The sequence below is a fragment of the Falco cherrug genome, chromosome 5 (assembly GCF_023634085.1).
Source record: "Falco cherrug isolate bFalChe1 chromosome 5, bFalChe1.pri, whole genome shotgun sequence".
Lineage (NCBI taxonomy): Eukaryota > Metazoa > Chordata > Aves > Falconiformes > Falconidae > Falco > Falco cherrug.
In genome coordinates, this window is record NC_073701.1 from 43,804,503 (window position 1) to 43,817,128 (window position 12,626).

The 12,626-nt window shown below is 43.3% G+C and overlaps 1 long non-coding RNA gene across 1 annotated transcript in view; it reads left to right on the plus strand.

The window, feature by feature from the left end:
- Positions 1–8,891: 8,891 nt before the first annotated feature.
- Positions 8,892–12,626, plus strand: part of LOC129736253 (uncharacterized) — a 61,578-nt gene continuing 57,843 nt past the window's right edge. The window contains exon 1 of the long non-coding RNA XR_008732583.1: positions 8,892–9,272. This is a non-coding gene — a long non-coding RNA (uncharacterized LOC129736253). The remainder of the gene's footprint in view (positions 9,273–12,626) is intronic.

The following is a 12,626-nucleotide window of genomic DNA, read 5'->3' on the forward strand; positions in this document are numbered from 1 at the left end:
AGATCTCAAGAGTCACATTTGCTGGGGCAGGAGGCACATTGTTCATTTGTTTGATTTCTGCTTTATTTTTTCTTCCTGTTTTGTTATAAACATCCATTCTTCTCAATCCCATATCCTGTGACAGTGAATTTCTGAGCTCTAGTAATGCCCTCAGGTACATCTCATGTGGCTACAACAAATTAGGGACAACATGAAGCCTGCTGTAACTCACACTAGGAAGGGGGGAAATCCAGCTAAAAATCCAAAGGGCACAAAAGCAATCTCTTCCAAGGCTTAAAGTGGCAAGACACAAGTAGATATAATTATAGGGAGAATGAAAAGAAGTCTCAGTAGTCATCTCTTCAAAATATCATAAAAGGTCACTGGGACTCAGAGGTGAATGATGTGCAGAAAGCATTTAACTGTGCTTTCTCTTTGAGCAACTGATCCAGTTATTAATTGTCCAGTCATTAACTGGGGCTGTGCAAACAGCTTCACATGCCATGTGAGATCAGGATATATTTGTCATCTTGAACATTATGTGCAACTGCATTTCTCTCACTTTTAGTGTAATCATTATTCTTAAAAGAGTCTGCTTCCTTCTCAGAAGCATCACTTTACAGCAAAAATACTACTGAAAGTCACTGAAGTTACTGAAAGAAGACTATTTACATAATTATTGTTCCAATTCTTGGCTAAACACCTACAAAGCAACACAACAGGGTCTGAACATAGCGCATAATCCTGTCCCAAGAGAAATTAGAAACCACAAAAGCTTTAAAAGCAACCAGTTAAAAAAAAGAAACTATATCCATATTAACAGTTTCAGTGTATCTTCACTTAATTATGACAATCTTGAAGGAAAAACAAGGAAATGATGCAGGTCTGGGAGATTACTTATTTTTTCAGAGTGCTGGAAGAACGTGGGATCTATTGACCTGGAACAGCAGCACGAACAAAAAGTCCAATGACAGTGCCTGGCAGCAGCTAAAAGCTGATGTTTCGTGGAAGGGGGAGGCTAGGATCCAGCACACACCAGCAAGCTTTCCAGAGCCACAGCACCACTGGCAACAGGGATCAATTTGGGCTTCATCTCAGTTGTTACCTTGCTGTACAGCTGTTTCTGCCATACAGTACAGCACAACTTTCCTAACCCACATTGGGTTGTGTGCCCTGCTTCTGCCTAAAGCCATCTGCAGACAGATGAAGGATACACCCAGAGATCTGATTATCTTCTCCTCAGTTCATAAAAGCGTGCATCAAAGCAATGATTAAGCAGGGAGAGAGGCAAGGCAGGTTAACTATTCCCTGATTAAAGGAAGCATTGGCAAGAAACAGCGGGAGGAATCAAATCAGACCCCCAAGGCAGGATCTGTTCCTGCACACCCCAAGTGAAGGAGAACAAGACTGGGTACCCCACAGATACTACATCTGTAGCTATCTTGTGTAACAGAAGAAAACCCTCCAAATTGCTCAAAACAGGAATAGGCCCAGATATTATTCCTCAGCTCTAAAGGACCATTACAGATGGCTCTACTGAACTGGCAGCAGCACCAAGGAAGCAAAGAACTCCAGACACCGCTGGATGGTGAAATGGGACTGGAATACAATCTCAGACCTTGGCTGGGGCAGTCAGTAACCGAGTCTTGTTAATTTGGGTAAGAACTGACACTAAGGTCAGGTTAGTCAGCCCTTGCATGTGAGATGTGGCTGGAATAGGATGGGACCAGTTCCCACCCTTACATTGTTCTACTACCATGACAGTACTGTAAATTCTATCAATCTTATCCCCGGTCTGTAAGGCAGAGCACATTTCCACACTCTCAGAAGTGGGGAGAATGCGAAGCTGACCCTATTAGCTGATGTAGCCAGTTCTGCTGCTCGTGTATCAGGGATTGGGGACTGAATGCGGATCTCTGAATTTCCTCAGTGGATGTGCCTTCCCCATCAAAGAACTCCTTGTCAGGAGTGGTTCAGATATAGAAAAGAGCAGAGGAAATCAGCTTCTAATTCTAGTACTAAAATGAACACTCCCAAAGGATCTGTCTCTTGTTTGGTAAGTGCTTATCACTGATGCTTCCACCATTTCAGGTTGCACCGTACCTATGTAAGGACATCCTGCAAGACAATGCTAAAAATGAGCCCAGTTCAGTCAGAACCAAATTCAAATACTAATTCCCTCTTAAACCTTCACTAACAACTGCAAAAATAATCCACCCTGTATTCCCTCTGTTCTTCCAAAGCCTAGTATATGGCCCTTAATAAGGTCTCATGGTGAGATGCGGTGGCTCAGGACACTAGGGCTAGGGCTACGAGCCATTGCTTTGTCAGTTCACCAGGGATTCCATTAGAGAAACCACTTTCATTCCACTGGTATTTTAAAGGCAAGCCATCATAGGTTTGTACAACAAATGCTGTAATTCAGGGTAGGCCAGATTTACCCACCTCTTACTGTTCAACCAGGAACACCAAACAGGTGAGTTTGCCCTTAGGTGACTGAAACAATGATGACTTTTTCCCTGTGAAAATTGTTGCTATGCCTCCATTTCAAAAATGAAACAACCACAGAATGTCCATAGCTTAAAAATGTGATGACACATTAATGCTTCTCTGAACTTGAAATCCTTTTAAAAGTGGCTTGGAGAATAAAGGAAAGCAGCTTCCAGAGTGTTTCACTGGCACATTAAATCATGCATTCTAAGTCCTGGAGGTGAAACATTTTTAGCATTTATGGGAGCTCTGGGCTTCTAGTTCTCATGCTGAGCCGACTATTAATATGTGACAGAAAGCATCTGTGATCTACTGCTCACAGGGTTCAAGCCCCAAAGCATCCCGAAAGCCTGTGCATAATCCTTCACTCACACAGCTGATTGACCGCACCACATATAAGTCAATGTGATGTATATGCTCTGATGTGACAGGTCCAAAATATAATGTACTCTACAAATTATTTGATCTTAATTAGAACAAGGGTCTTTAACATCACAATTTTCTTTTAGAAAAAGGCATAGGGAACTGAGCAATATTAATGTCAGAATCTGTCCTCAAAACACAGAGGGAAGATCTGTTTTAAGGCTTGTGGATATGAAGTACACATTAACAAGAGGATTATGCTACTGTTAATGGGAAAATGATTGCCATTCTCACTTTGCACTAAACCAGACTGGGGTGTGTCATTATGAACACAGTAGCGTTTTACGGAGAGAACATCAGCATGGGTCTTCTGCTGGAAAATGCCTGGCCCATTTCTCTGACGTCCATCCAGGCTTCTGTTAGTCTCCATGGGAGTGCACAGGTGAGTGCATCATTGCAGGACCAGGGCCAAGCAGTTAGGCCAAAAACCAGACCTTTTTGAATCATATAGCCTTCGTTACATGAATGTTTCTACCCTGCACTGTTGGGTTTGTTTTTTTTTTGCTGGAGGACTGAATCAAAGCTGTCTAGCTAGAAAGCGATTTCATCCACTTCAGTCAGCATGGAAATATGTCTGGTTTAAACTTGAATTTTGAGGGGTGCATTTTTTCCCCACTTTGGTCTTCCTTGAGTAATCTGATTACTCTTTTTTACCTATTGTGGCATTGGTGCCTGATATCTAGCACCTCTTCCCTGTTGGTGCAGTTTCTGCCATTAAGATGTCAAGCTGATAAGCAGGGAAATTATGTAAGTGATGTCTGTGGGAATTCTGACTGAATGACAAAAAAAAAGGGGGGGGGGGGGGGAAGAGAAAAGGTGTTATGATAAATACTTGGCAAAAGTAAACATCTCCTAAGTAGAAAAGCATGTCTCCCTTTGCCAGCTTGTCTCAGAGCACTGCATGGGAGAACAGGATGTGGTCTCCTGATGCTTTGCCCAAGGAAAGCTTAGGGAAGGTCTGCAGCGCAGCTTGTGAAGTGGCTCATCACGCTCCTGCCGCAGGGATGCGTCCCTGTCGTGCCTCTTGCCTTTCTCAGGCAGCTGCTCGCTTTGGGTGGCTTGGGTGGGTTTTCTTCTGTGGGAGAGCTCGGAATTAGGAAGCTGTGATTGCAAGTCGGAGCCACGGAAAAACTTACTTTGCTCATCTCCCTGAAGTCACGGCATGGAAACATGGGTGTGAGACCCCATGAGCTGGAGAATGATTTTCCAAGGGACAGTCATTCTTTGCATTTCAGGGGTGCTGACTCTGTGATTTTCCCAAATGTGGGTAACTCAGCTGTGTGACTGTGGAGTGGGGGCCAACTCATGCACACCCTTCCCCAAAAACGAATAGCTAATGTGCACAGCCATCACATGCTCGGTTAAGTACACTCCACACATTGCAATGCCAATGGAGGGGAATGGGGATACAATCCCCTTAGCTCACCTAGAAAATCTGTGCCTGTTCTCACGTGCTGGAAACACAGTCTGAAACATAAGGCAGTACACCTGGGAACAGACCACAATAGCAATTTCCTTTACTGGCCAGATTAACAATTGTGGAAAATGGACGTGCATATCCCAGGGCCTGTTGAGGATTCACAAGAGAATTGCGGTCAATTTTACCACGTTTGGGCTAAATCCTCTAATGTGTAGTCATTTTAACTCACTTGATATGGAAAAAGCCTTTGATTTGACTACTTGCCTCCACAAAAACACATCGCATTGTTCATGTTATTTTCACCAATTCCAGTTCACCTCAATGCACAAGCAAAGCCTTTGGGTGGGAGATCAACAGAAACTGCACTAAAAAAAAAGTCACGGATACAATTCAAAGCCTACCAAAATTTAAAAAAAAACCCACATAATTTGAACTCAGAGTGATCAGAGTGAAAATTGGAGTGCTGCCACCCAGGTGTTCAGTATGGCCTTCGCATGAGCCAGAGGCCATGACATTTGCAGATAAAAATGCCATCACTTCCAAACAGCACATTAGATCATTTTAATGTCCACTGCTATACATTGCAATAGGCTGCAACTTGTCCTAGTGACAATTCATGCGTCCAGTGCTGTTTGTGTATTTTAGTCTTGCAAATGCGTTTTTCTACAAATGGGCTGCTCAGCAGTAATGATTATTCAGAGAAAAGTGGCAGACAGGGTCAGGCAGCAGCAGAATGAAAAGTGAAAACTTGAAAGATGCTAGATGAATATTTATGCAGAGCAATCTTCACTCTCGCATTATGGTGCATAATGGGATCAGCAAAGCTAACGGAATTCACACTGCGTGAACTTCCTCTGTGAAAACTTAAGTTTAATCTGCACATAAGACTGACAACCCGTGAACACAGAGAAAATGTTCAACGGCATGTAAAAACTTCATTGAAATAATGTTTCTGACTATATCAATGCTCTGGCAATGACAGAATAAACAACTTTTTTTTTTTTTTTTTTTTTTTTCTGGGCAGAATTTAAATCCACAGGCCATTTTTTTTTTTTGAAATGGCATCCACACATTGTCACAGCAGACTTTGTTCTTTTGTTTCACTGCTGATTTGGTATGTCCTACTGGCAGCTGAAAAGCATCCATAGGGATCAAGTAATGAGGACAAGGACTTCAGAAGAGCCTGACACTGACCATCACTTAAGGGCTAATGACAATGAGGAGCAGCCAAGCAAATTTCTGCTCTGATATTGCAAGATTCGTCAGGGAATACTTTTCACTGCAAAATGAATGGCTGTTGGCTGACTTTGGAGAGACTGTCTTATTTTGCAAGACGCTCTTCTCGAAGCATCCAAAACTCTATCTCAGTGCATACAGGCACTGAAATCCATTCCTGTGCTGTAGGGTCAGCACAAAACCTGCAGGTCAACTTACTCCTTCTGGGCATTGCAGATTTACTGCACAGATAGGTCTGCATTTCATCCATTCTTTATATTTTCTGTAAGCAGGTCACCACACAGCCCCAAAAGCTATTACGATCCATCGTTATGCACAAAACCCCAAACAGCTCATCAACTGTGTATAAGTACCCATGTATTTACACAGATATCGAAACCCTTTATACAAGACTCTTTAAAAAGACCACTTTTTCTACAAGATACTGACATTGTTACTGGTTTAAGTCTTGATTTAAATATTAGAAGGACAGTTTTTCTCACTGTACTTTAGCATTTCCTTTCCTAAACTAGGAGCCCTGCTTCATCCCTGTACTTCACAGAATGCTTCAGCACGTCTAATCCTTCTGAGTTCAAGGATATATGAAGATGCTCTACTGAATCTGAACCTCTGTAAGAAACTGAAAATAATGCAATTCCAGTTATCTGAAATACCTGAACCCTCCAAATATTTAGTGTGTTACCTAAGAGTTTGTCTCATCTCTCTTCTCCAGAACCTACACCCCTATTCAATATTATTCAATAGTGACCAACAACATATCAGCAACGCATGAGTAACAGAGAAAACCCATCACTTACCTTATGTGTGACTTTAAACAAGAATATACACAATAAACTTTTAAAGACGCAAAATTTAGCTGTTACTGGTCAACCCAAACTTTCCCTTCTGCTACTGGCTTGTACAAGAGCCCACATACAGCCCTGTGACCCTGCCGAGGCCCACCACCCACCCCGCCGGCGCCCCCTGCCCAGCGCTTCAAGGCTGGGGGAAGCCAGCTGGGCGCACAGGGCGCTGCGCGGCCTGCACAGCCATCCTCGGTTGAGGCAGCCGCGGCAATTCAAGCGGTTTTGTTTGCTTGTTTGCTTTTTTAACAAGGTAACCTTTTATTTCAACAGCTTTTCTTTAGCAAGCATCGCTTGAAGCAGCGGGGTCTGGGTTTCTTCCCCGTGCCACTCCGCGGAGAAAGCGGGGGATCGCCCGTGACAGCCGCCAGCCGCCGGCCGCCGCCTCAGCGATCAGCCCGCCTAACAGCAGCCGCACGCACCCCACCCCGCGCGCGGGCTTGTGCATGCTAAAAATAGACGGGAGAGCCTGACAACTGCCTTCTGATTGGCTGTCGTTGAGGTGCCGCCAGCCTATGGGGGCGAGGCGGGGCCTGGCGGCCGATGGCCGGCTTGGCGGGCCGGGCCGGGCCGAGCGGGCGCGGCGGGTGGGGGCAGCCTGTGGGGGCAGCCTGTGGGGGCAGCCTGTGGGGGCAGCCTGTGGGGGCAGCCTGTGGGGGCAGCCTGTGGGGGCAGCCTGTGGGGGCAGCCTGTGGGGGCAGCCTGTGGGGGCAGCCTGTGGGGGCAGGCGGCCGGCCGGCCAGGGGGGTGGGGGAGCCACCCGGGGGAGGAGGAAGCGCTGGGACAGTCCGGTGGCGCTGCGGAGGCGGCCAGCGTGGGGGCGCCGGGCCTCCGGGCCCCGTTGTTTGCTTTCCGGACCGGCAGTGCTTTCACCGCCGTAGAGCCTAACACCTCCTAAGTGAGGCCAGGGGTGCTGCCCTTGCTCCGGCCGCAAGCGCAGCCCTCCTTCCCGAGCGGATCCCGCGCCCCGCCGGCCGCCCGACCCCGGCCTGTGGGGGCCGCTGCCCGCCCGCGCCGCGGCGGCAGCCGCCGGCCGCCCGTGCCCGCAGGGGGCGCTCGTCGCCGCAGCCGCGCCGCGGGCCTGGCCCGGTGGTGGGGGCGGCGTGCCCCTGCCCTTGCCCCTGCCCGTTCCGGCCCCCCGCACGCACACGGGCCGGTGTCACCAGCGTTGCTTTTCTCACTGGTGTCACGAAGTGACAAAGGCTCCGTCGTGTGAGCTTAATCGCTTCACGGGGACCTGTTACGGAGAGGTTTTCACGTGTATTGTAGGTTCTAAAGACATCTTGTGGACTTCTGTGCATGAAGTTGTGCCCGAGGCAACAAATCCATAATCAGGGAACCAGTAGCTGAAAGCACCAAAAAGCAGTAGAAATGCAAGTTTTCCTCATGGAATTATCAAGAAACAGTGTTAGGGCACACAGTGGAGAATTAGGGGAATGCCCTGGAATTTAATGTGAGATAAAAATAAGTATTCACTGTACCATAAATGCATCAAATCAATGGTTTCACTGGGAGGAAGCATCAGCTTTATATATAAATATAGTTATGTAGGCATACATTAAATGTAAAGTTTGATACCTGCTAGTGCTTTATAGTCTCAAAAAGTATGCTGGAGGGGCTCGGAAGGCAGGAGCGGGAGCTGATCAGGAGGATGCTGTAGCCTAATTTATTCAAGCACTGTGTAACACCTCTGGAACTGTTATAAGATCTCAGAGTCTCGAGGAGCAGTTTGACTCCTTTATATCTCTTTTCCAGAACCTCTTTTTCTCATGGGTGCCACACAGACTGATAATCACAGAGGTGCGAGTCCAAGTGTAGCGAAGGTAAAAACTGTAAAGAGGGGAAATGAAAGACTTTCTTCTGAAGAAATTTGCATCTGCTGATATTTTCTGTGAGCCTGTGCCTTGTTTCACACGGATAGAAGGAAGCAAGCAGTTCTGCATTCTGATCCACTTGAAGTTAAATGCTTTGACGCTTCTAAAAAACATTGCTTTCTATTGCTTTTATGTTAGGCACAGGTAGCTGTCGGTGCGTGAGCATCATCTTGTCCATATGAGCTGTCGATGTCAGCTTGTAATTTAAATACTAATTGCTTGCAATCTTTAGCAGAAGAAAAGTTAACTGACCACAATTCAAAGGATTTCTTAATTATAAAAGGAGAGCACTTCACAGCAAAGAGTGCAGCCAATAATTATCTACTGCCAAATGCCAAAACACGTGTGAAATTAATGTTAACTGCTGGGAACAGAAAGAAGCTGATACCTGGTGTGGCAGTTTGAGGCTTCTAGTATAAAAAAGAAAATGAGTTTTCATGTATTCTGTTAGCTTCAAATGTAACGGTATTTTCTGTGTGGTGATAGCATTCAGGAGAAATAGCATAATAAGTCGGGTGCTGTTAATTCAGAGGTGCTGCAAGTTATCTACAGAGGTACCATTCTCCACATGTATTCTGAGCACTTCTGAGGGCTTGTATCGCCCCTTGCAGCTGGTAGGACTTTTGCAGTGTGCACACAGTGACTACTACTCTTGTCTGTGGGCAGCAGCAGAAATTCTGTGGGGTTTATCCAGTTTCCCCATCTGATCATAGCCTAATCCTCTCCTGTGTCATCACCTCACAAGTCCAGCATGAAGGGGTTAAGGCTTTTTAGCAGGGTATATGTTAGTGTTTTTCTTGGATTTAACTGAAAAATTTCTCATGCAAATCATAAATGTGAAACCTTTCTAGATTTGCCCTTTTGCTATCTAAGTGTCCAGCTGGGTTTGGTTTTACTTTGTGCAGCTGTTGATACTTCCAAAGTTTAGGGAAGTGTAACAGCTTGGAGATCTGTGTCTAAAAAGTTTATACTGAGTGTACCCCTCCTTGAAGATTTATCACAACACTAGTAATAACTTTTTATATTTGTCCTTCAACGAGTACATCTTCAGCTTTTATTATTTTTTATATATTGCTTAGTAAACTTTTAACTTTTATTTGCAGATTAATCCCACCTGTATTTTTAGTTTTCTTCTTAATCTTGTCCTACACTTTATTTTCATCTTCAACACTGTTTCTTGTAATGTCATATGTAGTTTCAGTCTCTTATAACTTCTGAATAACCACTTTATGGTGACATGTCTCATAACATGCTGTGTTAAGTAAATATGATGGTTTTTGTTGATTAAGGTATACAGTTCTTAAGGGCATCTGTTCAGGGATGCATATATAATTTCTTTCACTATAATGTTTTATTTAGTCCTTTTCTGAGACACCTGTATTAAATTTTCTTTACCTTTCTGCACAGTCAGTGTCTCTCGGCTGCTTTTCTGAGGGCTTTAATTATCATGCTGTTTCTAAGACAATTACATAATTAAGTGGTTTTCATTTTCATTCTGAATTTGGTAATTATAACTAAAACACTGAAAAGTGCATTAGCTGCAATGTGAAGAGACTCAATTATTAAAATAAAAGAAAAAAAAGAAATTAAAAGAAAAGAGAAACACAGTTGAGAAGATTCTACTAATAACCCATAAATTAAATTAAAATTAAAAAGAAATATGGAGAGTTGAACTTACTGGACCCCTTCAGTATGTTGCTTTAAATTACAAACTTGAAGAATAATAAGAATAGAGTGCTGGAAGGACAGTGTTTCATTGTTTCGTAATTTTCTGTGTTTCATATTTTTTTAAGAAAAGACTCTTATTTGCTCTCCCTAGTTCTGGCACTGCCCCAATCATGTGTGTACTTCTATACATGAATACTTTTCCTTTTTTATTGAAACAGATGGCATATCTTCACTTTGAAGACCCAGGCAAGGGGGGCATAGGAAATATGATAGGATTAAAATTATTTTGAAACAAGATAACATCTTTGTCATATCCTATTTCCCATACACCTGTTAGTCTTTCAAGCAAGCAGTGACAGTGAACACTCAGAAACAGGGAGCATGTTTTGGTTGTGGTGTTCTGAAACCCCTGCTCTGTTCTTTGAGTCATCTTAGGTATTCAGTTCCTATGACTACCTGTTTTTCAAAAACAGAAGTCTTAAAAGTTAGCAGCTGAGCTCCACTGAGCTCAGCAGCAATACTATCAACCACAAAGGGAGCAGATTAGGCATTTGTTCCAGCTGTATTAGAAAACCTTTCCCCTAAATCCGCCAAAGTCACCTGAGGCTCAGTGCTTTTAAAAATCAGGTCATTTCTTAAAGCATATAAACATGAGTTCAGAAGCCTGATTTTCAGCCTTTTGTTGTGCAAACATTAGACAAGCTTAATTTCTTCAGAAATACTACAAAGTCAGGGTTTCTAGAATTTAGAACATGTATATGTGCTCCAGGGAAGATTTGGAATGCTATAAGTAAAACGCATATGAGTAAAATATTTCTGGCCTCTGTCATACACATATGTATGAAACATTATCCACGCGACTGTGCAGTGCAGGACATGTGATTGGAATGGTAGTGACGTCTCTGGAAGTCCAGGTGAGAAAATGGCTTGAAGCAGTTAGGGGTCCTGATTCAGTCAGAAGTTTCACATATGGTTATGCTGCCAGCATCAGTGGATGTTTAGGCAAGCATTTATGCTGTTTGATGAATTTTCACTTGGTCCTACAGAAATGTCTGTTCAAATGCATGTTTGAGATACTTAACGTTTCTATCAGAGCAGTGGCTGTGAACGTTTTGAATTTTAACATCTATTTTAACACTTACTAAATGAATACAAGAGTTACATAAAAAGTACAAGAGATGTTTATTTGGGGCCTCAGTCCTAACCTACTACTGGTAAAACAGATTTCCCAGAGCATGTGGAATTCTGTATTTGTGTCAGAATGCTTGTGGATCTATCGTCAAACTTGATCACTGGAAACCTGGACAGGCGATTGTCCTCTTTACTCATGTGAACGTTAGCCATAGAATTGTTTGGCTTCAGAACATGTTTGGAAATATATTTTAAGAATGTAGTGCTTCTAAAGCTATAATTCACATCCAGATTTATGATAATACAAATGCAGAATGAAGAGCAAAGCCTGCAATTTAGCATTTAAGTCAGTCTCCGAGTTACACTGAAAAACAGAGTGAAACCTATGCTGGCAGGCATGAGTGCCTAGCTTCTTAAGTCATCAAGTTACCAAAGAAAGGATTAAATGGCTTGGGGTCTAATTTAGTAAAACAAGTTTTCCCTGAGGTTTGCAGGGACCTTCTTGGTGAATACTGGGGTTTTTTTCTGAGAGACAAAGCATCAGAAATTTTAGCTGGTGGAATGAAATCTGCTCAGTCCAGAGCTGTGCATCTCTAACTCCAAGTCACATGGCTTTGGTATGTGGCCCATAGCTAATCTCTGTATTCTGTTAAACAGCAAAACTGGTTGTGTTTTCAGTTATGAGTTTGGTGAGCAGGCTACATGACAATCCATGAGGAACTTGAAAAGATTGATGATTGTCCTTTGGCTCCAAAACTTGGGGAGCTGGTTTGAAGGACTAAGGTCTTATGTGATTTTTTAGGGCCTTAACCACACGTGTCAGGCTAAATTTCATATCAGAAATGTTATAACCACAATCAAACGTTCCTCTAGTTTTCCCATAGCCACATTTTACAGTTGTGTCATAGTTCTTTCTGGTAAACCATGCTTCAAATATCATATTTTTATTCAACTTTCACAAGCCCGTGTTTGCCACTCAGCTTTCAGCGAGCAGTGCCAAGGTGTCAGTACCAATTCGTAACTGAGAAGGCAGAAGATCCCACAGACACATTAAGATTCATTATTGATCAGGACTTTGTCTCCACAAACTGAGGTTATTATTTTCACTGGAGTCAGGAGTCATGCTGCTTTGATGAGGAAGTAGCTTGGACCTTATCCAGCTATTGATATTTCTAAAGTGATGATCTGGCTGTAAATCTGGCCGCAACGATGCATTGCTTCACCACACAGATCTTATTACATGTGCCTGCCATTAGTAATGCTTCTGACTTTGACTTTTGAATGCCTTGAAAACAGAGCCTGGTGGTTTTAGTTTTAATAGGTTTTGTGTGTAGGGCTGTTCATCCTTTTACTCTTGTATAGTGTTGCCAGTGGATTGCTTGCTATTCACAATCATGTAAGAAAGTTGCTGTGTGTGCAAAATGTGCTGCTTGGGAGAATTGTGCAGTACTGGACTACTTTTGTAAAAAAAGGTAAGCTGCACTGGTTTTCACCACAAAACTTCAGAATTCAATATTAAGATCAAAATGACATGTCTTCTTAAAATTATGATTTTTCATATTC